The sequence below is a fragment of the Crassostrea angulata genome, chromosome 8, assembly GCF_025612915.1.
Source record: "Crassostrea angulata isolate pt1a10 chromosome 8, ASM2561291v2, whole genome shotgun sequence".
NCBI classification, from domain to species: domain Eukaryota; kingdom Metazoa; phylum Mollusca; class Bivalvia; order Ostreida; family Ostreidae; genus Magallana; species Magallana angulata.
Window position 1 is genome coordinate 496,161 of NC_069118.1, and position 27,193 is coordinate 523,353.

The window sequence follows — 27,193 nt, forward strand, 5'->3', positions numbered from 1 at the left end:
TGTCTCAAATACCACAACTCAGTGTCGTTGATAAAATAGGTTATATATTTTTTTTTAATGTAATCGGCAATTAGTCAAGACCTTACAGGAATGATAATGTAAAATCAACAACAAGTATCTTAATCTTGTTAGTTTATATGTACCTTAAAATAAAGTGGACTTTTTATAGAGAAGATTAGTAGCATTTTGAATAAAAATCATAATAGACCCATGTTTGAACACTGATCAATTGTAGGAAACCAATATTTGTAATAACAATTTACTGGTTTTACTGGTTGATTGTACTGGACGTAGTTAAACGATATGATACGGAGATTTCGATTCTTTCTAAGGACGGCACCTTTTACCAAGATGATGGAAATAGGGATTACAGTAGATAACACAAATAATTACGTAAAAAAAGATTTCAATTTCTACTTTCATTTTGTTTATGAATGTATGTTGATAAATTCATTTTTTTAAAACAAAACCTTGTTATTGACTACAAATAGGGGGGATCCAAAATACCTATTCTTCCAGGGGCTTTCAATATAAAAAAGTGACTAATCAGATTGCATTGAATACAGGGTTCAAATGACCTTTGAATTTCTGTTAACGAATGGTTTTTTAGCTCACCTGAGCTGAAAGCTCAAGTGAGCTATTCTGATCACATTTTGTCTGTCGTCCGTCTGTCCGTCTGTCCGTAAACTTTTCACATTTTCAACATCTTCTCAAGAACTACTGAACCAATTTCAACGAAACTTGGCACAAATCATCCTCAGGCAAAGGGGATTCAAAGTTGTGAAAATTAAGGGCCACACTCGTTTTCAAGGGGAGATAATTAGAAATTAATGAAAAATTTCGATAAATTTTCAAAAATCTTTTTCTCAAGAACCAGAAAGCCAGGAAATCTAAAACTTGTGTTGAAATATCCTCAGGTAGTGTAAATTCAAAGTTGTGAAATTCATGACCCCCAGGGGTAGGGCGGGGCCACAATGGGGGGTCAAAGTCTTACATAGGAATATATAGAGTAAAACTTTAAAAATCCTCTTCTCATAAACTAATCAGCCAGGAAAGCTGATACTTGTGTGGAAGCATCCTCAGGTAGCGTAGATTCAAAGTTGTGAAATTCATGATCCCTGGGGGTAGGGTGGGGCCACGATGGGGGGTCGAAGTTTTACATAGGAATATACAGAGTAAATCTTTAAAAATCTTATTCTCAGAAACTAATCAGCCAGGAAAGCTGAAACTTGTGTGGAAGCATCCTCAGTTAGTGTAGATTCAAAGTTGTGAAAAACATGACCCCCCAGAGGTAGGGCGGGGCCACAATGGGGGGTCGAAGTTTTACATAGGAATATATAGAGTAAATCTTTAACATTCTTCTTCTCAGAAACTAATCAGCCAGGAAAGCTGAAACTTGTGTGGAAGCATCCTCAGGTAGTGTATATTCAAAGTTGTAAAATTCATGACCCCTGGATGGAGGGTGGGGCCACAATGGGGGGTCGAAGTTTTACATAGGAATATATAGAGTAAATCTTTAAAAATCTTCTTCTCAGAAACTAATCAGCCAGGAAAGCTGAAACTTGTGTGGAAGCATCCTCAGGTTCACAATTGTGAAATTCATGACCCCCAGGGGTAGGGTGGGCCCACAATGGGGGGTCAAAGTTTTACATAGGAATATATAGAGTAAATCTTTAAAATTCTTCTTCTCAGTAAATAATCAGCCAGGAAAGCTGAAACTTGTGTGGAAGCATCCTCAGGTAGTGTAGATTCAAAGTTGTGAAAATCATAACCCCCAGGGGTAGGGTGGGGCCACAATTTGGGGGTTAAAGTTTTACATAGGAATTTATATATAGAGTGAATCTATAAAATCTTCTTCTCAAACACTAATCAGCCAGGAAAGCTGAAACTTATTTGGAAGCATCATCAGGTAGTGCAGATTCAAAGTTGTGAATATCATGATCCCTGGGGGTAGGGTGAGGCCACATTGGGGGGGGGGTTAAAGTTTTACATAGAAATATATAGAGTAAATCTTTGAAAATCTTCTTCTCAAAAACTAATCAGCCAGGAAAGCTGAAACTTGTGTGGAAGCATCCTCAGGTAGTGTAGATTCAAAGTTGTGAACATCATGACCCCTAGGGGTAGATTGGGGCCACAATGGGGGGGGGGGGGGGGTCGAAGTTTTACATAGGAATATATGAAGTAAAGCTTTTAAAATCTTCTTCTCAGAAACTAATCAGCCAGGAAAGCTGAAACTCGTGTGGAAGCATCCTCAGGCAGTGTAGATTCAAAGTTGTGAAATTCATGATCCCTGGGGGTAGGGTGAGGGCACAATGGGGGGTCGAAGTTTTACATAGGAATATATAGAGTAAATCTTTTAAATTCTTCTTCTCAGAAACTAATCAGCCAGGAAAGCTGAAACTTGTGTTGAAGTATCCTCAGGTAGTGTAGATTCAAAGTTGTGAAAACATGATCCCTGGGGGTAGGGTGAGGCCACATTAGTGGGGGGGGGGTTACAGTTTTACAAAGGAATATATAGAGTAAATCTTTTAAAATCTTCTTCCTAGAAACTAATCAGCCAGATGATTCTTTATAATTGTTAAGACTTTGGCTCCAGGACAATTCTTCGGCCTCACAAGAAGGTTCAGAGTTTGATGTAGCTTAATATCCCATATATAAACAATTGTAAAGGATCTTTTGAGGACTGCAATACTCAACATGTGATATGACTATAAAATCATCCTGTTAGAAAAGGGAGTAATGATTATAAACATAAGAATATCCAGGGGGAAAAACGGATTTTATTTTTACAGGATCTACATGTATTATTGTACATTGTCCAGATTGTTTGTATTATGACTTCATTAAGCTGATTTAATCACACCCATTGTTCCTCAGGTGAGCGATGTGGCCCATGGGCCTCTTGTTTCATATTCTATCTGTAGCCGTTTATCAGACCACGTTTCATCATGAAATACTCCTTTGAGAAGCTGATATATATCCCTAATCGAGAGACTGTATGAAAATATGACTGATACATGTAAGTCATCATACAATAAGGCTGAAATTAAATGCTACATAAAAGTAAGTGTTAGACAAGGTAAACGTTCGGAAGAAATTTTCCAAGAACTGTGTGATGTGTATGGAAACAAGTTTATGTCATTGAGACACGTTTACAGGTGGGTCAGCGAATTCAAAAAATTGCCAAACAGACTTGAAGGATACGCAGTGTCCTGGAACACCTCGTAAGGCTTCAACTGATGCAATACTTGCAAAAACACCGATGTCATTACTAATGATGACCATTAAACAAATGGCAAATTCAGTAGACATTTCATCAGGGACAGTATTTACAATTTAAATGACACAACTTGGCCTCCGCAATGTTAGGGCAAGATTTATACCTCATCTATTAACAGAAAACAAAAACAATTGCGGGTTGAAGTATGTACAAACTAATTAATATCTACAAAAATTGCGTTAGCGGGTTGTGTAATTTTTTTCTGCAATGATCGTTACCTTCATAACCCGCATGAGTTATTGTTTATATTAACATCTTTCTTTTAACTACTTGATAAATTGATTATGAGAAATAAGTAAAATTCACTTAATTACTGTTAATGTACATAAGTAAGTTAGCTAAAAGAAACAGTCATTTCGGCTCCTGTAAGTATGATATCATCATGATTAATTTGTGCATTCTGTTATTTTTCTTAGGTTGCTGTAGGCTTTGACCAATCGATAAACAGGGCGTGTCAATTTAAGTTCTGTCAGTTTCTTGTCAGTTTCAGCCGTTGTAGATTTTGACCAATCGATAAACGGGGCGTGTAGATTTCAGTCTGGCTGTTTCTATAGAGCTATGGATTAACTATAAGTTTCCGTAAGAAATAAAGGAAACAATGCATGATATATGTAAATATTGCATTTTTAACCTCAGGGGAAAACTGATAACGAGATTTGGTTGACTAAAATGGCAAATTGCACTTTCTAGCAAAACAATGCAAAAGTTAAAAAAATATATACGAAATCTTCTTTATAAGAGAGGTCATGTAGGTCAATTTGCTATTCCGAAAAGCTGATCAATCACCGGACATGTAAACAAAAATTACGTGCTGAAGAAAATTAAAAAAAAAACATTACGAAAGAAAGAGACCAAAATCTGGAATTCTTAACATTCGACTTCTTCATGACAACGCCCAGCACACAAATCCCAGATTGTTAGATCATTTTTTGAAGAAAGAAAATGTATATGTTTTGCACAATTTCCTCATTCGTCCGAATTGTCTCCCTGTGACTTTTTCAACCTAAATTCAATAATTGATAAGGAAAAAGTTATGCTTCAAAAAATGCTTTGGGTTCTGCTATTTATCTGTGCATGAATACTGTGCCGATAAACAACTAAATTTTCTCCTTGTGTATAGTGTTTATTGCTCCTCCAGTGAAGGTGAAAACTTAAAAAGTACAAATGCAAGTTACAGAAAATTGCATCATGTCAAAACTGTGCCTAATGATGAAATTTTATCTTGGAAAGGTTTAAGGCTTGTACATCACTCAGATTGATAATAACAGTTTAATGTAAGCATATATAGGATAATAACCGTAACATTCTGCCAGTGTGACTAAATAACGCACAATTAACAATGTTTATAAATTACCATGTTTTACATTATGCCATCCACACGTTTTGATAAAACTAGTAAAGATGAACTGACATCTAAAGGGGAGACAACAGAATTACATTAATGTAAATCGGTTATATGGGTATAATTATATGTTTTAAACAATGCTAAACAAAATACTCCGTTATGTTGTGAATGTACATAAAAAGACTTTGGAAAAAGTGCCTCGAGCGCATATAAACACCGGATGAACTTAATAAAAAAACAAACCAATCCGGACACATAAGTTCTGGATTCACAACAAATACCATTCCCAAAAAACATATGAATGCTTTCAAAGCTTGGATAAATCGGTTGAAATTATTCGTGTCTGTTAAAGGAAAGTATTGTGAAGGTAACCATTAAATAAATAACAAAAATTATTTTATTGTGTTATTTTTGACATTATTTATTTAACGCTCCTCGTTTTAAAAAATTATAACTGTCAAAAACACATTAAAAAACTTTAATCCAGATGTGGCAGGTTTTTAATAGATACTGAAATCAACAAAACGGTCCACTCGTTCTTTAACGTTTAACGCTATTTTCAGTAAGTCTGTTATCAAATTTCATGCTGACAAAATGTAAGGCAATATCTAGGACTTCCGGCAATAATAAGGACATATTAAGAACCAGGTAATATATATTTTAGCTGCAATGTTGCTTTTATGACCAAAAATGGTCAATTTGTTTTGTCAAACGACTCTCTTCTGTAAATTCCACCAAGATGTCAATTGTTTTTGCATAAATTTTTGTGTCACATAGGTAACAACCAGTCGACATACCGGGAATAGCGGAAACAAATGCTACTATTTTTTTTGTTATTTGGTTATTTTACGCCAAAGTTTATAGATCGATCACTTTAAACCTATTTTTCAGCGGTTATCGTATTGTTAAAACAAATAATAAGATTTTCTGTTTTTTTTAATGTTCCATATAAAGATCATGCTGCGTTTTTTCAGTATCATCAGTTGATTTCAGGCAATAACAATAATATTGAATAATGAAATGTTGTTCTTAATCATGGTAGTTGCACGGAAAAAGTAATTCGAGACTGCATCGCTTTACAATGTGGAGATTCGTGTCACGTGATTGCATCGCTGTTCGAGAATAATACTATCTAATATATCAAAATGAATAGCTCTTTATTGTAATTAAAACGATTTAAAAAGTGCTTCATAAAATACTTGATTATTTACAATCATTTAAGGTAGTACAGAACAAATAAGCTAAAATTTTCCTATAGTCAATTTTTTTCAATTTGATATTTTGTTATTTGTACTGAAATCTATAAATCAATAAAATTTGAACAAGAAAATCCGACCTGACAATTTTTGTCCACATCACTTAAAACTTACACTCTGAATCTCATTTCAGAGGAGTGAAAATGAAATAGTCATTGAAAGAATTTGCTATGTGAATAATTTACTTTTTAAGGTGGAAGGCTACATCGTCACAACATGTCTGACTTCCGTTCGAAACGCCATTGTGTTCCGGATTGATAACATTATGTCGTGGACAAAATAGATATACACCGTTTAATTGAACTCTTCTTACTAAATAAGGAGATGAGATAGAAATGAAATCACCAAAACGTTTAGAAAATATGTCAATTTTCTTCCTGTTTAAAGCTTTTAACTAACATTGATTATCAGCTGTTTTGTACGGAAAACGTGGAATCTAAATAATATACCGTTTCCCTGCTCTGCTGCTATTGGCAATACATTTTGGTCATGTCATCTGCAACAGACGATCATACATATGTGGCGGATTATCGATATAGGTAAGCAGATGTCAAATTTTCATTTAAACTATATATATGTATGATGAATATACAATTTAGACAGTTCGAAATTACACCAGATGGTGGTCTGAACTAAGATTATAAAACAAAAGTACCGTAGTACGATCTCTTGAATTGATCCTAATTTCCCAAATTAAAAAAAAAAACATTTGCAGTAAAGGACTTTCACGGAAACTTTGACATTAAACTAATGTATTTTGATTAAAATAGATACAACTAGGTAGCAAAAGCAGTGGAAGCCCGGATTTGCAAGCCAAATGAGGGAAAGACAGAATTCTGAAAAGGAGCATGTTTTTCATTTCCACACATGCATTTGTATCACTATGGACATCTAATGTATGTATTAATATGCGTATGGTTGTTGTTTATAATTGCTATTGTATATAAAAAAGTAAAAGGCAATTTATAATATAATTAACTACTAATATTTTGTTCTGAAGAGTTAAATATATATAATGCATTCATCAATAATATAATTTTTCAGCTTCAAACATCATCATAAGCACTACTTATCTTATATCTACATATTTAGCATAGACTTGTTCCTTTTTTAATTTTTCTTCGTGATTTTTATTAATTGAAAAATTGATCCCAAGATATTTGAGACCATGTAAAATAAAGAAAGACAACTCTTAAACAGGATCTTTCATACCAAGAATTTTGCAATAATTAAGTATTTCCTTTAATTTTTCAATTTCATTCAATTTCTTTTCTTCATCCCATTCACCAACGAATATTGTTTATATTTTCAGGTTTTTGTGGGATTTTGTCCAGCAGTTTGCCTTAAAAGAATTTTTTTATATTTTAGTTTCATATTTATGTGGATTCCAATAAAAATCATACAAACTTCATTCATTATTGTTTTGTTTTTCATTTCTAAACTTAATAACATTTCACTTTCATAAGAATTTAACAGAAATGTTTAAAAATTTGATAAATAAGGGGTTATCTGGAACCAGACTGATATTTTAAAAATTCTCTAGAAAATAGTGTATTGTATTTTGAGGTCTATCATTGTTGAATACTGTGCCTAGTATTGGTAACAAATGCATGCAACAAAAATCTCCTACACTTATTTGGTGTAGAGATCCACCTTAAGACTTACAAATGTTTGCACTGCTATTTATAGATACCATTTTTGTGACTTACAGACACTTGTAACTGGTAACTTGAGGTAGTTTCTAATGGATTATACTGTAAAAATATCCCTTGTCTTTTAAGACGAAATTTTCCAACCATTAATAGTCTTTAAAAAGAATTTGCGTGGTTAAAATTTGAATAGAATTTCGCAACATGATTATCAAGACCACATAATAAAAAAAATCAAAATAATGACTTTTATTTGTGGGCTTTAGATTAATTGAGGTATTTAACAAAGTTGAAAATTGATACAATTACCTAATACTGTGAAATCATTAGATTTCGTGGTGGCTTATTTTTCGTGGAATTCGTGGGTACCTCTCATCCACGAAATAACATCCTTCACGAATTGATGAATTAGGGTAATAAAGTCATATTCCCTTTTGTAGATATATATGAATACACGAAAATACGTCCCCACGAACCTGTAAAATTTAAGTCATCCACGAAAATTGGCCCCCCACGAAATTAAATGATTCCACAGTAACGTCATCATATTTGACCTTTAAACTTTTGATATGTCCATGGGCATAAATTCAATACAAATTTCAAGTCTTTATTGAGATCGGATTATAAGTTACCCATTTTTAATATATTATCACCGTGTGAAATGTACTCCTTGTACATGACACCTTTTCCCTTGTCCCTAGCGTTGAGTGACTTTGATCTGTAACTCTAAATTGACACTCAGTTTATATAAGTAATCGGTTAATTAAAGTAACTCTGTACATTTACTTTTCTTTTATTTTCTATTTATAAATTGTTTTGTTATCTATATGTATGTTCAATGTTCAATGTAGCCATGTTTAATAATTCGGCAGTTGGAGAGCGACGGTCAAGGCGCTCGTACCACCGACTCTCGACTTCGCGGAATAGTGTAAAAGTTTGCTGAGTTTAAATAAAGCTTGTAAAACGAATACCGATCGACATGTACATTTTCCGTGTGTCATAATATAAAAAAATAGTTTTAATGAGTTAGATCGCTAAAATATGCCACTGGGAAATATCATGATGCAATGAGACGCGATCGTGGATGAACAAATTTAATTTGGGAACTAAGAATTCTCTAAATGGATCCGTAAACAAAATTGGTATAAGCTACAACCTGAACGGCCAAAATGTGAACTCTATAACAAACAACAATCTAATGGTCACCGACTTGGAATTTTACCGAGTTGTAGGTCAGAATACAAAGTATTGCATTTACACTTTCTATTTGAAATACATGTATGCTGGAAGTCACTTTGTTCCCAATGACCAGTTTTTCGTGGACATTAAATCATCGAGTATAGTATGCAGTAATATAAATTTTTAAAAAAAGAATTAAAATTAAGTTTTTAACCAACTATTTTGATAGACATAGACACCTTTGTTACAGATACTTCTCTATAATGAATTTAGTAGTAATAAATTCAGTGGAAGAAATTAATGCTTATAACTTACGACAAAGATGTTCCATAAAATCTTAATTTTGTTGTAATAAAAAATCGATTCTCCTTAAAACTGAAAACACTGTTAAATATCATACACAGCAAACTGTGAAATGTCGACACAATATGGCTTCTTTCTTTCTAATTAAAGGATGTGTTTACTTAGGAGTTGAATTGTCAAATTTGGATTGTTACAAAGATCAACGTCATGATTAAAATTTGTTTTAAACAAAAAAGGTATTTATGAAACTAATTATTAATGTCATAAAATTTGTTATATCTCTACTATTATCGAATTATGCTTAAACGAAAATCAAGTAATAGCAAAACAGAGGGAATTTGGACTAAATTTTTCAGATTTTTGTTTTCCGCTGAAACATTTTTGGCAGTACAATATTAATAAAAGTAAAGATTTTGTTTGCTATTGAATATAGCTTTGGATATTTTCTACCGGTTTTTATTTCATTTATTTAATAAAATGAATGTTTGACACGCAACGCAAAATATAAAAAAATGCTTAAAAAACACCATATCTCAAAATGTTGATCGTTTACTCTATATAAATTTTATGCCAGCTGAATAAAATATAATTTATATATAAGTAGCTGATTCTATAAATGTTTTAATATAATCATCATTCAGTTTTCTGTTAAACTGAATCAAAAACTGGTAGGGATTTGAAAGCTGATAGAGGTAATTTGGACTGGGACATTTTTTAGAATTGTTACTGATAACTTAATGCTTTGTATCTATTTAGTGCCACTGCCATTCATAAAATTTTATTTAATTTTTAAAAGAGTTTAGTTATTTGTAATATTTTTACAATTAAGAAAATCTCAATAATGGTGTAAAACTTTTGGGATTTGTTCTTAATTTTACAAAAAAGGTGCAATTGCCATTAACCCAAAAAAGTAGGTCCTTGTCTAAACACACAATAGATTGTGGAATTTTTACTTATTTTGAGTAAATAAACGTCATCCTTCATTTTTTTGTAGGTGGCCAAAAAAGGTACAAACCCTGAAGAGAACATCCAGAGTGGTCAGCTGAGGTTGGTGTCTCGGTGCCTGCACCTTTTTTGATGTCATGTTGATCAGAAGATTTTTAAGCCGTTGGTCACTAAGATTTGCCTTATCATACCTGCGCAAGTGCATTGAAAATAAGTGTACAGCAAAAAATCCAATAAGCTACAAAATTGTTGATGGAAACTTAAGTTTGAATGATGTCTTTTTCAGGTCAATACTTAAGCAAAAGCGATGCATACATTATGCAGTTTTCATGTATGATCGAAGATATCATTTTAATTTAACGTTTTATTTGTTTTTTCCTACATTTAAGCTCTGGTTGTACATTCAGTAGAGTTTCTATCCAATTTATTAAAATAATAATGTAAAGAAGAAATAAGGTTGCGAAAGTTTTTAAATTACACAATAGTACTTAGTAATTATAAAATATAGATCTTTTGCAGTGTCTAAATCTATACTTTTTCCAATATTGTGATAACGCTGCCTCCTCTTTTTATTTTAACAATATTACTTTTTAATTTTTGTTAGACCAGACAGGCACTTAAGGGGACGTTGATTAAGTACAAACCCATGCCGGTGTAATGAAGAATAATGACCCCCGTAGAATAATGACCCCCCGGTCATTATTCTACGTAGAAAAATGACCCCTTTGCCTGAAGAATAACTGTCATTTTCATAAAAATGAGCACACTCCACATGAAGAAAAGTGACCCCTGTAGAATAATGACCCCCTTGTAGATTAAAGTTTTTCAGTATATTTTTTTATTATTTGTGAAATAGTCTTTACACAATTTTAATTTTTACTGCTGCAGTTTACCGAAAGTAACAAAAATTATAATTCATATTCAAATAAACTTAAAGTGAAAGAAGGGGTAAATCTTGGAAAATAACAATCCTTCCGTTATAACAAGATATTGAGGTATTGCATCGGGGTATGGTTATCATCTTAACAATTACATTTACATATATCTATGGTGTTCCGATAGGGCCACTTCGACCTAAGTTGCAAAGGCGATAGTGCGAAGGCGAAGGAGCAAATGTGCGAAGATGCGACGACGAAGCGCGAAGATGTGATGCCTAAAGTGCGAAGGTGCGAAGGCGAAGGAGCGATACTACTATCCCTCCTTCCCAACTTTGCACTCTGGCCTTCGCATCTTCGCCTTCGCCTTTTTTGATTGCATTCAGCAAGTCTCGGTCGATTACATAGAATTTAATATAGGCACCGTTCTCGCCAAGGTTTTCCGATTAATTCATGCTATTATTGGTACGCATGCGCTAGGCCATCGCGCTTACTATGAATGTTTATAAATATTTTAATGTTAACATGTAACATATATGTTTACAAGTGCTGGCTATGCCTAATCATTATATACTCCACATAAAATGTCCACCACAATGTATACATATGCACTTCCAGACCCCTGTCACTTACCAGCCGTCTGTTTACCGTGGACCAAACACAGTAACATTCTAATTTCATTATGCGACACTCCTCGCTCATGCATGGATCTAGAGGGGGAGAGGGGGTCCGCCCCCCGGAAAATTCAATATTAATCATTTTACGCAGTAAAACGGGAGAGGGAGTCCGGACTCTATCCCCCTGGATAATTTAATTTTATTAAAAAAAAATTCCAAAATATGCCTCGGACCCTTTAAACGATGGAGAGCTCCGCAATTATAAAACCGAGACGAGGCATCACCTTTATGAGACCACCTTTATCATATTGTATGAAAACCATCCTTTATGATCTTGGATATTCATGGATTATATTTTAACACAATATCGTATATCATTTGTTAAAAAATTGTATGATAAGCATAAGTTCATATGTTTATCAATGCAATACTATAAATTAAATTAAAATTGCATCCTATCATACCTACAATATATATCATGTAAAACCATAAAATACCGTAAAAAATTGTGAGATATGATATTGTAACGTATGATATGACATTGTATTGTGTTATACATTATAATTGTATTTGATCAAATAATAGAATATCATAAAACATAATACAATATAGTATTATATGAATCAATATCATATTGCAATAATACATCATAACATTGAAACATATGATATTATATTGTAAAATTAAGCATTGAATCATTATTTTTTGAAAGATGTGGTCTCATAACTGCAACGGTGTGTGCATACAAATAGTATAACGCGCGCTAGCACTCATCGTTGCAGTTATAAAAAAAATAATGAATCAATGCTTATATTTACGTTTTTTAAACATGTATTTCCTTCCCGCAAATATGATTTGTTTTTAAAAAGCTCTGTCTAATTCAACGAGTTATGCGAAATTAACGGAATTGCCTCTGGAACAGCCGAAATATGCTGACAAAAATAGTGCACAGCTTTTAAAATTCTAATAACACAATTTTATTTTTGTAATTTAATGAATTTGCTCTTGGTAAACTAAGAAATTAATCAATTGAATTCATTTAACTGTCAACATATATTTACATCAATGAAATATTTATCAGCGTAAGTATAATGAAAGGTCCTTATCCGGTTTGAAGTCGCGAGAAGAGTCAGTTCCTGTTCTTCGAGAAAAACTAAAGGAATACTAAATGTATTCATACGCACCAAATTTGGTGATTGGGTCTTCTGTGCTGTGCGTATATATCACTCAAATTAACCAATGCAATTTAATTGAGGGAAAGAAAGTGAATATAAATATTATAGTATGATATTGTATTGTATGATACTGTATCATATTTGATACATAATATGATATTGTATTTTATAATACAATATAATTTGATAGAACATTGTATCATATCAAATGATACAATATCATGGGATAAAGTAAAATATTATATAATGCAATGATATTATACACATTGTATCATATGATACAATAAAATATATTAAAATATCATAAAATACAATTTCGTGTGATATGATAATATATCATATAAACCAATATCATATCATACAATATCGTATGATACGCTTTTTTATAATATTGTATCATAAAAATTAATACTATACATAACAATATAACGATACAATATCATATCATTAAATATAAGAAAAAATTGATTCAATATTTTATCGTATCATATAACGTTTTACAATATAACATGTGGTATTAATATTGCATCCTATTAAACAAAAGTGTTTCAAATCATACAATACTATATCATAGGAATCATGTTACATCATTTAACAACAACCACATCTATCTATCAAGCAGGTTTGAGTGAGGTAGGAGATTTCGCTAGCATCCTTTTTAGCGGAGATCAGGCTCTGCATCTAAAGAAACCTCTACGTTTCATTTATAATATAGTTAAATCAACTATGCAAGCTATCATCTATAAAACATGTGACCTGTTCCAAAAAATTAACCTCATCAAGAATCATAAACCTATGGCTCTGATTCATCATTCAAGCCTGTCAGGTGCATCAGTATCATAAGACACACCATCCATGCAAGTTTGGTGAAGTACGGACCAGCAGTAACTTAGATATTGCTATTAAAGGGCACATACAACAAAAAAACTTTAACCTGCTCCCAAAACCTAAACCTCCTCCAGCATCTGAAAGTTATAGGAACCAGATTCAGTAGGTCCAGATGCATCATGCATGTAATTTTGGTGAAGAAAGGACAAGTTATAGCTTAGATACAGGAGCTGCAACTAAAACTTTAACCAGCTCCGGACGCCCACGCCAGGGGTATAGCATATGCTCCCATTGACTTCGTCTCGGTGAGCTAAAAAGGCGAAAGCGCAAAGTTTCGAAGGCGAGAGTGCGAAGTTGCAAAGGCGAAGAAGCAATAGTAGTATCACTTCTTCGCCTTCGCAACTTAGCACTTTCGTCTTCGCATCTTCGCGCTTCGCCGTCGCATCTTCTATATTTTTATATTGTTCATGAATTATACTTGCATTGAGGATTTCCACAGTACAAACTGCTGGGTATACAAGTTCATCACCCAGAATTAATGATGAAACCAAAATTTTGAAAAGTTTACTCCACTGTTAGGCATTATAACCAAGCTGAAATTTGTAGGCACTGACAGCAGCCATTACGCCAGTAGAGGTTAACGGCCAATAAGGAAAATCGTCAAAGTACTGAGAGTACTCGTACAGAAAATATATTTTACTTTATCCTCGGCATACTTTAGTTTAGTTGATATCAAGATGATTAATGCTTCAATAGTTTGTATGAGCATTGGTAACTTTGGATACAATAAAGATCGTGTGATCAAAATCAAGCGGGATATAAACCCCTAACATGGGTCCTAACCTCTTATCAACGCTTTTAGAAACAATCTTTTCTTATTATAATCGATCAGTGTTTATTATCTATTCAGATTTATTATAGTCAGGTGCTCTTCACAAATTTGCTCCAAAAAAAATAAAGTCTATTCATGATCACAAAACAACATTACAACTAATGTTTAGAATATTGATGTTCATGTATTACGTAGAAGAAAACAAAACTGACGCAGAATGATTTTTTAAAAAATCACTTTCCCCAAGAAATGTAAATAAGAAGTATTCATATTCCTACGTTACCTGCCCCTTAGTCTTTTTCCATAAAGATATATACATGTATCATTCTTCGATTGACAATTAATTCACCAATGAATATTGCTTCATTATTATCATTATCATATCATTACAACAATTATTCTTTAATGATTATTGTTCGTTACTTATCACACAATATCCTCATTGTGTATGAATTTTTCTTTATTTGCGTCATTTCCCGCCGTATGTCGACGAGAAAAGTAACGTAACTGTTAACAATAACGTTAGAGTGTTTTGCGTGTGCTTGCTACGAATATGAAAAACTATATACAGCGATTTATTTACAAGTTCGGTGTTTATAACTTCAAAATCAGTTAAACAGAGTGAAAAATTAAGTAATTTCAAAGTCATTTCTTGGATACGGGGTAACCAATTTCTATTCATGTTTACGGGGGGGGGGGGGGTCATTTTTTTATGGGGGTCATTTTTCTTCATGTTTAACATGAAGAAAAATAACCCCTGGGTCTTTTTTCTTCAGAAAAATCCAATTATTCTTCAGCTAGGGGGGTCATTATTCTACGTAGAAAAATGACCCCCGGTCATTATTCTACGGGGGTCATTATTCTTCATTACACCGGAAACAAACGTGACAGCAGCAAACATCCTTTTGATTGGTCAGATAGGCGCGGGAAAATCAAGTTTTTCCAACTCAGTTGATTCCATATTTCGCGGAAACGTCACCAGTAAAGCTTGTAGTGGAAATTCTTAGCACAGCGTGACAAGAACAGTATGATACATTATTTCAAATCACATAGGCATAAACAAATCAATGCATTAAGATTGTAATTGGTTACTAAAAAATTTTCAATTTAAAAGTGTGTTTAGAACAAAGTTCAACGTTGTTGTTTCAAATTTATACGCATATGGAACCTACATATGCTATAAAAATAAATCGAAATACTGTTTAATAAATAAACTTCGATAGATAGATAGATAGATAGATAAATAGATAGATAGATAGATAGATCAAATAATTTTCAAAATCTTACTAGTACCGTCAATATGAGGTCAAAGATATCTCCACAAAAACGATTTTGAATTTTCGCTTGTGTGACACTTGCGGATTCCAGGAAGGATTTGCACTCGATCCACAAAAATTTTCTTTTATCATTCGTGGAAACCTCCCCGATTGTTACCGGGTAATACCAACTTCTTATTCAAAATTATGATAAGCAGCAATTGTAATACATTTCCTTTTAGTTTTTTAAATTATATGTATTTTATGTTATAGTTTATTCCCTTGGTTCCCTTTGAATCGGATACCACTGGATATGTTAAACATTCTAGTCAAGCAGATAAAATTCACTGCGTGGCATTTGTCATAGATAGCAGTACTCTTGACGTAATGTCGAACGCTGTTCTTAAACATATAAAAGATCTCCAAGCCAGAATGAACCACAGAGGTAAAAAAAAATTTGCACAATAAATATGAAATGAATTGGGTATTAAACATATACATATTTTACAATATATAAAAAAACAGTGAGCACAACGTCCCCTTTGTAACTCAAACACGTTTGCGTAGCCAATTTCAATAAAAAAAGAAAACAACGGTTTATATATACTTGTAGTTCTGTGTCAAACATTTTCATACTAGCAAGACTTTCTAAAAAGAAAATGTATTTCAATACATTAACTTGTAACCTATTGTGTTCATATTCTCGTATCTTTCTAGGGTCAAAATTTGCAAAAAAAATTCTTGATACAGTAAATTTTGCGCATAACATTCCAGAGAAAGTAGAAAGTAAGTTGTTTAAGAGTTAATTTTTATATCGATAGATATATATCAGGTATTAATTTACTTCTGATATTATGTTATCAAAAGTTTGCTATATCCTCGGAGGATAAGGTGATTTTTCTTGGTTCAATAATGGTTTTTCAAATTGTTGTTTTAATGCAATCATATATATGTGTATTTTGATGTTTATCTCACTTTGTGATTCCTTTCTCTTACACTTACAATTGAGGATTTTTGTATAAAGTTTACATTTTATGAACCAACCCTGTCCCAATTTTTATAAACTTTTATAATTTAGCTTGTTTTATGGTATATAATATAAGATTCTACAGGGTTAAAGAGTCACCTGAATAATATAGTGCAGAATCACCCAAGTATTATAACGCATACATAGCCATGTTAAGAATTGATGAAGGGGAGAAACTAAAGTAAATAGCTTATAAAATACCACAGATTTTTGATACTCCAATCAAAGTCTTTTAAATTATCCTAAAAAATGAAAACATTGTTTTTTAGATAATCAGGAAAGCAACGCCCTTAACTAAGAATCGCCCACCAAAAGGGATGGACTTTTGTCTAAAAAATAAGTGCTTAATAAAAAAATTCAATAAATCCATCTTCTTCCCAACACTGTACCATCAACCCAAACGGTGAATCTCACAAATTCATTAGAAGCTTCGTCTGTCAACATGATGCAATTATTTGGTACACTAGATGAAAAATTATGCAAGACGGTTTGAGATTTTAATAATAAATGCATATTAACTATTTCATTATGTTCTGCAAACACATGTGTCGTTATTGTGTTGATCATTATTTCAAATTAGTTTGTTATCACCAAGAAAACATTCAGGCTTGTCTTAAAATTTCAAATAATCACACGTTGTGAAGTGATTTATCAACAAACGCAGAAGTCCACCCAGCTCGACTTTGATCAAACATAAAGTTAATGAAATATCAACATGTTATTAATCTTTTGATTTCTAAAAAGCTTTCAATATCAGTTCAATTTGAGTATTTAGATTGAAATACTTAAACAAGGCCAAATTAGCAAAGATTGGTTTATTCTTACATGTGGATAATTTAAGGATTAGAATTGCACGAATAGTAGTAGCTTCTAATTCTTAGAAAAATAAAATTGAAAACATATTGAAAATAAGATTTCGTTGAAATCTTAATTGGAATCAACATTTTACACATGTACGACTTGACATCATCACATGTACGACTTGACCTCATCAAAAGCCCTTGTCGATTTCAAACTCAGAATCATATGACCTACCTGCTTCCTTAATTGAGCTATTACGTAAGACGAAAATTCTATAGAAAAGTCAAATGTTCACGTTTACTACAATTGTCGTATAAAAGAAAATACCTTTATGTACAATGTCGCCAAATTGGAAGAAATACCATGAGTTAGTTTTCATCTATACTTCGTTTGTAAATAGGTTTACCACATGTTGTGCTGCTCACAAAGGTTGACAAGATATGCCTAGAAGTAGATGACGATGTAACTAATACGTATAAAAGTACAGCTGTCTGTGAAGCCGTGAATAAAGCAGCAGAAATCACGGGCATCCCGCGAGCTCACGTGTTTCCGGTGACAAATTACGAAAACGAGTCAAACCTTAACCTAGTATTGGATATTTTCATAATGGAAGCCCTTACACAAGTTAGCAACAGAAGAGAAGAGATATAACACCAAAGATCAAGTCAATCAAATGAAAGAGTGTTAATTAATTCACATTGCAAAAACTTGTACAATTCTTTCCCACGTAAAACTCTTTGGAAAAAAGGATATATATATATATATATATATATATATATATATATATATATATATATATATATATATATATTTATATATATATATATATATATATATATATATATAAGCACTAAAAATAACCAACGACACGAACAATAAAGTAAAATATTGTCAAATTTTCGGGACAACCCGTCCCTTCTTCAGGACAACAAAATAAAAACTACATAAGAAAGAAGAAAAACATCTACAAAACTAGCACTAAACTAAACTAAATGATATATAAAAACTAGATAATGTTTAAACACCGGATCAAAACGTTGCAGCTTCATCTTTATATTTAAGAATTCGAGCCCGAGAAAGAAAAATCCCGTCCGACGCAGCGGACGGTCTGTGAAGAAGTGCTGAAAGATAACGCGAACGAATTAACTTGCTTATTGGGGGTTGCTGTTAATTAAGTTGTACTAGTAAGATAATTCGTAGTGAAAGTTTGTAGGGAAGATTGGCCCTGTAAAAGACCCCATAAATAATCATGAATGTAAAAACTAATGGAAGTGAAATAAAGCAAAAGAACAAAACCGATTAGGGAAATAGCTAATACTTTGAATAAATAACATGATTAATAGTTTGTACATGGACCGAAAAAGATGAAGATGGTGATATTGCTACGAAAACAAATCAGTACTTAGTTGATGTTCATTTTGGTGAAGTCACTTAATTTGTTAATGCCGTCAGGGCGAAATGACTTCAGTCTATGCATCCAAAATTTTTTTTTTTTTTCTCTCCGCATCTGTCCAGTTAGGGTTGTGATCAATGACCAAAACCATCATGTCCTTCCATTTGTGATCATCTAAATTAAAATGTTCCCCGACGGGTTCTTTAATTTTCTTAGTTTTGATGGTGGAACGATGATTATTGATGCGCCTGCGGAGGTCTCCTGTTTCCCCTACGTATTGTTTCTGACAAAATTTACAATTGATGAGATATACACAATTGTCCGTACGACAAGAAGTATTTGCGAAAATTTTGTAAGTACGGCCAGTAATGGGGCTAGAGAAGTCGTCTGCATCAGAGCTGTGTTTGCACAACAGACATCTGGTGTCAGAACAAGTTCTAAAGCCACCATTAGGCAGAGGGTTCTTTAGTTTGGTTCTTACCACCATGTCCTTAAGGTTTCTAGGGCGCTTGAAAGCTGCCATCGGGGGGTTTTTGAAAACCTCAACCATTTTATCATTGCTGTAAAGGATTGGTAGGTTCTTCTTTAAGACTGCATTTAGGCCCCTAAGGACAGGGTGGTAAGTAGTGACAAATGGGACCTTGTTGTCTTCGTTTTTGGGTTTATATTTCAGAAGGGATAAACGATCCTCTTTAGCTAAATCATCAATTGCATTTTGTACAGAGTGCGAGCTGTAGCCCCTGGCACATAAGTGGGATTTTAGGAGTTGACTTTGCTCAGAGTATAGTTCTTGAGTTGAACAAATACGTCTGACTCTGGTGGCTAGGCCTTTTGGTATGCCTCTAAACGTATGAGGTGGGTGGCAGCTAGACGTCATTAAATAGAGGTGGGAATCTGTAGGTTTAGTATGAAGATTGAAATCGAGTTTACCATCGACTAAAGTTGACGTAGTGTCAAGAAACGTGTTGTTGAATGAGGAAATTTCAGTCGTAAATTTGATAGAATGATGGAAGGAATTGACAAAGGTAATAAAATCATCGAGGTTGTTTCTGTTGTCAACCCACTTCATTTCGATGTCGTCTATGAAGCGCAACCAACTAAGAGGTTTGAAGGGTGACTGTGTTAGTAGGTTACGCTCTAGATTACCCATGAATATATTGGCATAAGATGGTGCCATTTTGGTGCCCATAGCAGTGCCACTGACTTGAAGGTAGTGTTCTCCATTGAACATAAAATTATTGAATTTTAGAACATGCTCTAGGAGCTTGGTGAGAGATTCAGGGACGCTAGAGAGGTTCAGATCCCTTCAACTGAATCTCCTTCATACTAAACCTACAGATTCCCACCTCTATTTAATGACGTCTAGCTGCCACCCACCTCATACGTTTAGAGGCATACCAAAAGGCCTAGCCACCAGAGTCAGACGTATTTGTTCAACTCAAGAACTATACTCTGAGCAAAGTCAACTCCTAAAATCCCACTTATGTGCCAGGGGCTACAGCTCGCACTCTGTACAAAATGCAATTGATGATTTAGCGAAAGAGGATCGTTTATCCCTTCTGAAATATAAACCCAAAAACGAAGACAACAAGGTCCCATTTGTCACTACTTACCACCCTGTCCTTAGGGGCCTAAATGCAGTCTTAAAGAAGAACCTACCAATCCTTTACAGCAATGATAAAATGGTTGAGGTTTTCAAAAACCCCCCGATGGCAGCTTTCAAGCGCCCTAGAAACCTTAAGGACATGGTGGTAAGAACCAAACTAAAGAACCCTCTGCCTAATGGTGGCTTTAGAACTTGTTCTGACACCAGATGTCTGTTGTGCAAACACAGCTCTGATGCAGACGACTTCTCTAGCCCCATTACTGGCCGTACTTACAAAATTTTCGCAAATACTTCTTGTCGTACGGACAATTGTGTATATCTCATCAATTGTAAATTTTGTCAGAAACAATACGTAGGGGAAACAGGAGACCTCCGCAGGCGCATCAATAATCATCGTTCCACCATCAAAACTAAGAAAATTAAAGAACCCGTCGGGGAACATTTTAATTTAGATGATCACAAATGGGAGGACATGATGGTTTTGGTCATTGATCACAACCCTAACTGGACAGATGCGGAGAGAAAAAAAAAAAGAGAAAAATTTTGGATGCATAGACTGAAGTCATTTCGCCCTGACGGCATTAACAAATTAAGTGACTTCACCAAAATGAACATCAACTAAGTACTGATTTGTTTTCGTAGCAATATCACCATTTTCATCTTTTTCGGTCCATGTACAAACTATTAATCATGTTATTTATTCAAAGTATTAGCTATTTCCTTAATCGGTTTTGTTCTTTTGCTTTATTTCACTTCCATTAGTTTTTACATTCATGATTATTTATGTGGTCTTTTACAGGGCCAATCTTCCCTACAAACTTTCACTACGAATTATCTTACTAGTACAACTTAATTAACAGCAACCCCCAATTAGCAAGTTAATTCGTTCGCGTTATCTTTCAGCACTTCTTCACAGACCGTCCGCTGCGTCGGACGGGATTTTTCTTTCTCGGGCTCGAATTCTTAAATATAAAGATGAAGCTGCCACGTTTTGATCCGGTGTTTAAACATTATCTAGTTTTTATATATCATTTAGTTTAGTTTAGTGCTAGTTTTGTAGATGTTTTTCTTCTTTCTTATGTAGTTTTTATTTTGTTGTCCTGAAGAAGGGACGGGTTGTCCCGAAAATTTGACAATATTTTACTTTATTGATCGTGTCGTTGGTTATTTTTAGTGCTTTTTTATATCTCATCTTATAACCTTGTATCTTTTGATCCGACACTTAAGATAACGAGTGTTGTTGGTTTGCTAGTGCTTCTTATATATATATATATATATATATATATATATATATATATATATATATGAAGCACTAACAAACCACCAACAACACTCGGTATCTATAGTGTAGGATCAAAAGATACAAGGTTATAAGATGAGATATAAAAAAGCACTAAAAATAACCAACGACACGATCAATAAAGTAAAATTTTGTCAAATTTTCGGGACAACAATATATATATATATATATATATATATATATATATATATATATATATATATATATATATATATATATATATATATATATATATATTAATAACCACATTTCATCATACAAAACTAAATTTGAAAAGTAGTCCTTGCTTGAAACCAAAATTGCTTCTGGACTCTGTTTTTGTAATGAATTTTCTTTGTGATTTAAAACTATTGATTTTGAATGACATTATTTCCATAAAAAAACCCTCATTACAAGTTTGTAATTAAGCTTTCAAACTACCGGATACTTAAATTAAATAAAATGCTTTTGAAAATTTGATGATTGTGATTTACTCCCCTAAAGACTGATTAGTTGGTATTTATCCCCTTAACCCTGATGTTTGCTTGTTTTGTGTTAGGTGATATAACACCTCGGGTGTAAATAATTGACTCCTTGAATGAGGTCTAAGAAAAATAATCAAATGATCTTTTCTTTTCTTTGGAGGTATTCGGTTACAAAACATAGTCATTGAAAACATACATATATTCTAAGTACATGCTTAAAACAAAAATATCGTGGAGTTTTAAAGCAGATAAAGAGTTTTCAATTACAAAGCGCAGGTCATGTTTTAGTTTACAGTTTGAATGTAGATAGTAGAATGTAGACACTTTTGACCCCCACTGAATGATGACTAAGTGGTCAAGTTTCTAAAGAGACATTTTCGTATTAATAAAAAAAGCCCTTTTTTCACTTAAAAATCCCTTCATTACTGAAGGTAAAACAAAAATTTGTACACTAATAATGCAATCAACGAAAAAGCAGTTACTGTCGTGCTAATTCTTTTAAGATATTTTTACGCTGTTTATTTATTTATAAAATTATCGCATTGGATGCACTTCTTCTCATTCATACGCTGCAATTTACTGCATTGACGAGTTAACTTACATATTCACTCTGCAAAAAAACCCTATATAAAAATATATACTGTAATATTAAATGTTATACATTTAAAGAGTAGTGTATATTGAATGAAAAAATGATACATAAATTAAACGCATGAATTAAACGTTGAAATTATAGCCTGTTTACTTGTTTATTTACTAACTCATTTTAAACAATATGTTTATCTTAAAGTTTGTAACAAAAGTATTTTTTAACTTCTCTAGATAAACATAAAAATATAAAGTTTCATGAGATTCAGAATGAATGACTAAACAAGAATAGTTCTTTTAAAAAGCTTACCGTCTTTAGAACAAGCTTATTTTTAAAAGAAAAAATCATTGCATTTAAGACACATCATATAATAGACCTTGCGTTACTCTACATACCATGCATAACGCATGTTAAAAAAAAACCCTGTGCATTTTAAGCTTTAAAAAAACCGTATTAAAATAAAAAATTACATGCTCTATGGCAGAGTGCCGAATATAATAGAAAATATATACATTTATAACTCGATCGTAGTGTTTTAATAAGATAAGCTCTATTTCCGCAACTAATGTTTTACCGATATTAGCCTAACTATATCATATTAAATAGTTATATAGTGTCTGCATAAACACCAATTCATAAAAAAAAAACCGCAAAATAATTCGAAAGACAGTATAGAATATTGCTTTCAAAAAAGTTCCTAAATTAGCAAACAATCTTTCGTCCATCTTCTCCCTGTCCATTTTTATAAATTATCAAGGACAAATATGCAAGTTTAACTCGCACGTAGCAAACAACAGCTTTGGCATTTGTCTTATAAATGTGTTCACAATTAGTTCAAGATATTTCTCATAATATCAGAGATTTTTAGAAAATCATATGATCCAAATACATGTATACTGTTATATTAAACCTTTTACTTTATATTTCTGTGTAAAGAAGATACAAGGTTGATCAAACCTTGTATCCTTATGATGCTGACGTAATCTATTGTGGGTTACACTTTATCCATATCATAAACACAATAAAAATGATTAATATATTAAGTGTGATAAAAAGCTTATGCATAGACATTTCGAGGCTTTAATTTGTCATTTGGTATTCAGGCAAGGTAGACTAATAACGTTTAAGCAAGTATATTCTTTTAATACACCTTCAAGTCTGAAATGTTTTATATTGGAAGGTGTCCAACTTCTCATTAGATTGTTTTGAAAAAGGAATTCTGAAGAAAATGAGTATCTGTATATTGAAGAAAATTAGTTCAAATAGTTTTAAAATTTTTATATCTGTAAATGGGATATACAATTTCACAAACAGGACAATTTTTCACTAATTATAGACTTATTAATTTGTAGAGTTTTCAAGTAAATATGAATATGGTTTTGCACCACATGACACAAATCTCAATCCACTCAGTTTCATTTTCATGATATACCTGCTTATAACAAGTTTGAGGAAACCATTCTTAAATTGCTTAATTCCATTAGTACATTCAGTGACATTTTCTTAAATGTAACACTTAATCTTGCTTAATATACTGTATCCTTCATCCTTCAAACAAACATTAACCTATTCTATCTAATACCGTCGATATTTTGGAATAAAGCATAAAGAAAACGATAAAATATTGTAAACAAGTATAATTTATTAACACGTTTATGTTTGTTTGTTTAAAATAGTCTATTTCTCGGAAGAAATGAGTGAACATCAGAAGTTGAACTGTTTATCCGTCACCACTAAACTAAGGAGTGGACCGGTGAACCGTAACTCAAGCTGACCCCGACTTCAGAATTTTCGAACCCCCCACTCAAGTATTACTTCTCGCTATTTGGAAACCAACCTTTAATTCTAGCCAAACTGTTGACTTTTCCACTTACTGCTTTGGAGGAAACCGGCACAGTCTGTTTAACCAACTGTATTTATCAGTTTCAGCATGCCGTGTTGGGGAAACCTTTACTTGTAATATAAGGAAATCATTAATTGACAATCTTATTAGTAGTTTTGAAGTTCAATTATAGGTGGAGCCATTTCGTTTAAATGAGGATACATTATATTACATTTTACTTGGGGGATGGAACTAACAACACAATTAGAAGAACACAAAAAAGGAAAGATTTCATTTGTTCATGTACAACATTTTGTGTCTGGAGCCATCACCTTTTATGATAGAGGTATGGTTATGAATATAAAAGCTGGTAATTAAAATAATGTATATAACTTGTCCCTTTTTTAACGTGTACATATCTCTTGCCGACTTCTTATTGTATGTGACATAAAATTTCCGCAAGGGGGAAATAAAGAATGAATAAATGAATGGTTATGTTAAACCGTATACGGAATGTTAACAATTAAAAAAACAAACATGTGAGTGATTGCAGTTTTTTGTTTGTATTAGATAAATAAAATAAATTGATTAAACAGCAAATAAAGAAATCATAAAGATTAATGGAAGTATTGTTTAAGGTACCTCACTACACCCAGACTTATTCTTTTTAAGACATTACGTCACAAGATGGCGATTTAAATGTTTTGTTAAATTGTTTATTTTGTTCAATTCGGTTGTATATCCTCGTAGCTCAGTGATAAAAGTATTGGGCTTGTAAACCGCAGATCATGAGTTCAAAACCGCCAGGAGCTTTTGTTCATGTTTACTGAATCAAATTTTCGAAAAAGTAACTTTTTATCCAAAATTGCACATTGTTTTGCCTTTTTGACTTAAATACTTTTATCCATTATGATATCTATTTTCATCAAGTAATTTTCTGCTGATTCGAGAAAATATTTCAAGGTGTAGTGAGCCACCTTAATGAAACATTTTTATCGAATTCTTTCCCATTTAATTTAATAATCGGGTTAGCTTGTCGGGAGATGGCTGAACCTTTCGGCGTTATATTTAAATATGATAAGGCAATTTAATTTCAGACGGCTTCAAGAAACTGTTCAAAGACTAAGATGTGTCCTAAAAGTGGGTTGGTATTTTAGTCTAAAACTTGTTTAATGAGCATGCCAACATGTTTTGTAAGGTTGAGTAGAGTAGAACATATTTTATTGACCATAAAGATGTCAAAAGGATCGGACACAAGTTTTTAATAAACGTAAAAATATTAATCTCCTTAATGTATAAAATTTTACAATGCCATACAGTTAACATGTATAACATTTATAGTACATTTAGTAAAACAAAAAAAAACTTGTTTTAAATGATATAATGGTGTGCTAAGTAGAATAGTCAGTTTGATAAGAAAATAGTGCAAATAGACTTAAATAGTTCAGTTAAATCTTCCACACTTTTGTTTGAATGTGTGAAATTGCCAAATATAATACTTTTACATTATCTCATTATTGATAGTTCCCACCCTGTTTCTAAATAAAGAATTTTTTGTTAAAGCTATGACTAAGCAAGAGTGAATCCATCCATGTTTTATCATTTGAATCAATGGTAACATTTTTTTCGGGCAAACATTAGCGTAGAATAGATTTATATTTTATTTATAAAATTGTTTATTGCAGTACTTATGTTAACTGAACTAGAAATGATTTTACTCATATCACATTCTTTGATAAAATTGTTTAGTAGTGCTAAGTTTTGCATTTGTGTGATGCCAAACTTTTCTATGAAGTATTTATATTTTGATGTATGTACATGTATTACTTGCTTTATATTTACATTTTCCAGAGTATTTGCCTTTGATAACACTGCGTATCGATTTTGTACTATATAACCCATAATACAAATGACGTCAAATTGAGGCGCCAGCAGGGTTTGTTTATTTATATTTAAATATTTTATCGTACGATGGCTAAACATTATATAAATATAAGTAATAAGGAATCATTCTTTGAATATTATAAGGTGATTATTTCGGTCGGAGCGTGATCAAATATATCATAAAGCCCTTCGGGCTTTATTAGATTTGATCACGCCTCGACCGAAATTATCACCTAATAATACTCAAAGAATGATTCCTTATTCCTTATATGATCACAGAGTTCATGATTAAAAGTGCTTAAATCATGGGTTTGGATGTTTTTGCTTAGAAGAATAGAATCTATTAAAGTTCACGTATGCTCAATAATCCTTGTAGGTGTGTATCGTATTTATAAGGTTGTTTGTTTTCATATTTTTTTGTAAATTTCATGTGTAGAAGTTGACTTTCAGATTGGCAAGAACTATGATGTTAGAAGACATTTCATTACCCTTTTCATTTGATAATGAAAGTTTTTGTCAAAAAATACTACTAGAATTTGGTGGGCGGTATGTATAACATAAAAGAAGATTCTAAATAGCATGTGGTATTTCAGTCAATAAAGATTCTGTATTTTTGGGCGTTAAAACATACCGTCAAGAGACAATTATAGAGTCAGAAATATATATCATTACACTTCCTACATAGGAGTTGCGATCCTTTCAAAAGCTGGTTTTTATCCCTCTATGTTCAGACTGTCATTGCTAATATTAGCGTCGAAATGTGTCTC

The 27,193-nt window shown here is 32.5% G+C and overlaps 1 long non-coding RNA gene and 1 pseudogene across 1 annotated transcript; both read left to right on the top strand.

Moving 5' to 3' along the window:
* The first annotated feature begins 6,244 nt into the window (after positions 1 to 6,244).
* Positions 6,245 to 7,292, top strand: LOC128158354 (uncharacterized). Its single transcript, XR_008239968.1, has 2 exons — positions 6,245 to 6,420; positions 6,652 to 7,292. It is a non-coding gene; the product is annotated as an uncharacterized LOC128158354 (long non-coding RNA).
* Positions 7,293 to 8,614: 1,322 nt separating this feature from the next.
* Positions 8,615 to 18,019, top strand: LOC128159105 (interferon-induced protein 44-like; annotated as a pseudogene).
* The last annotated feature ends 9,174 nt before the right edge of the window (positions 18,020 to 27,193 follow it).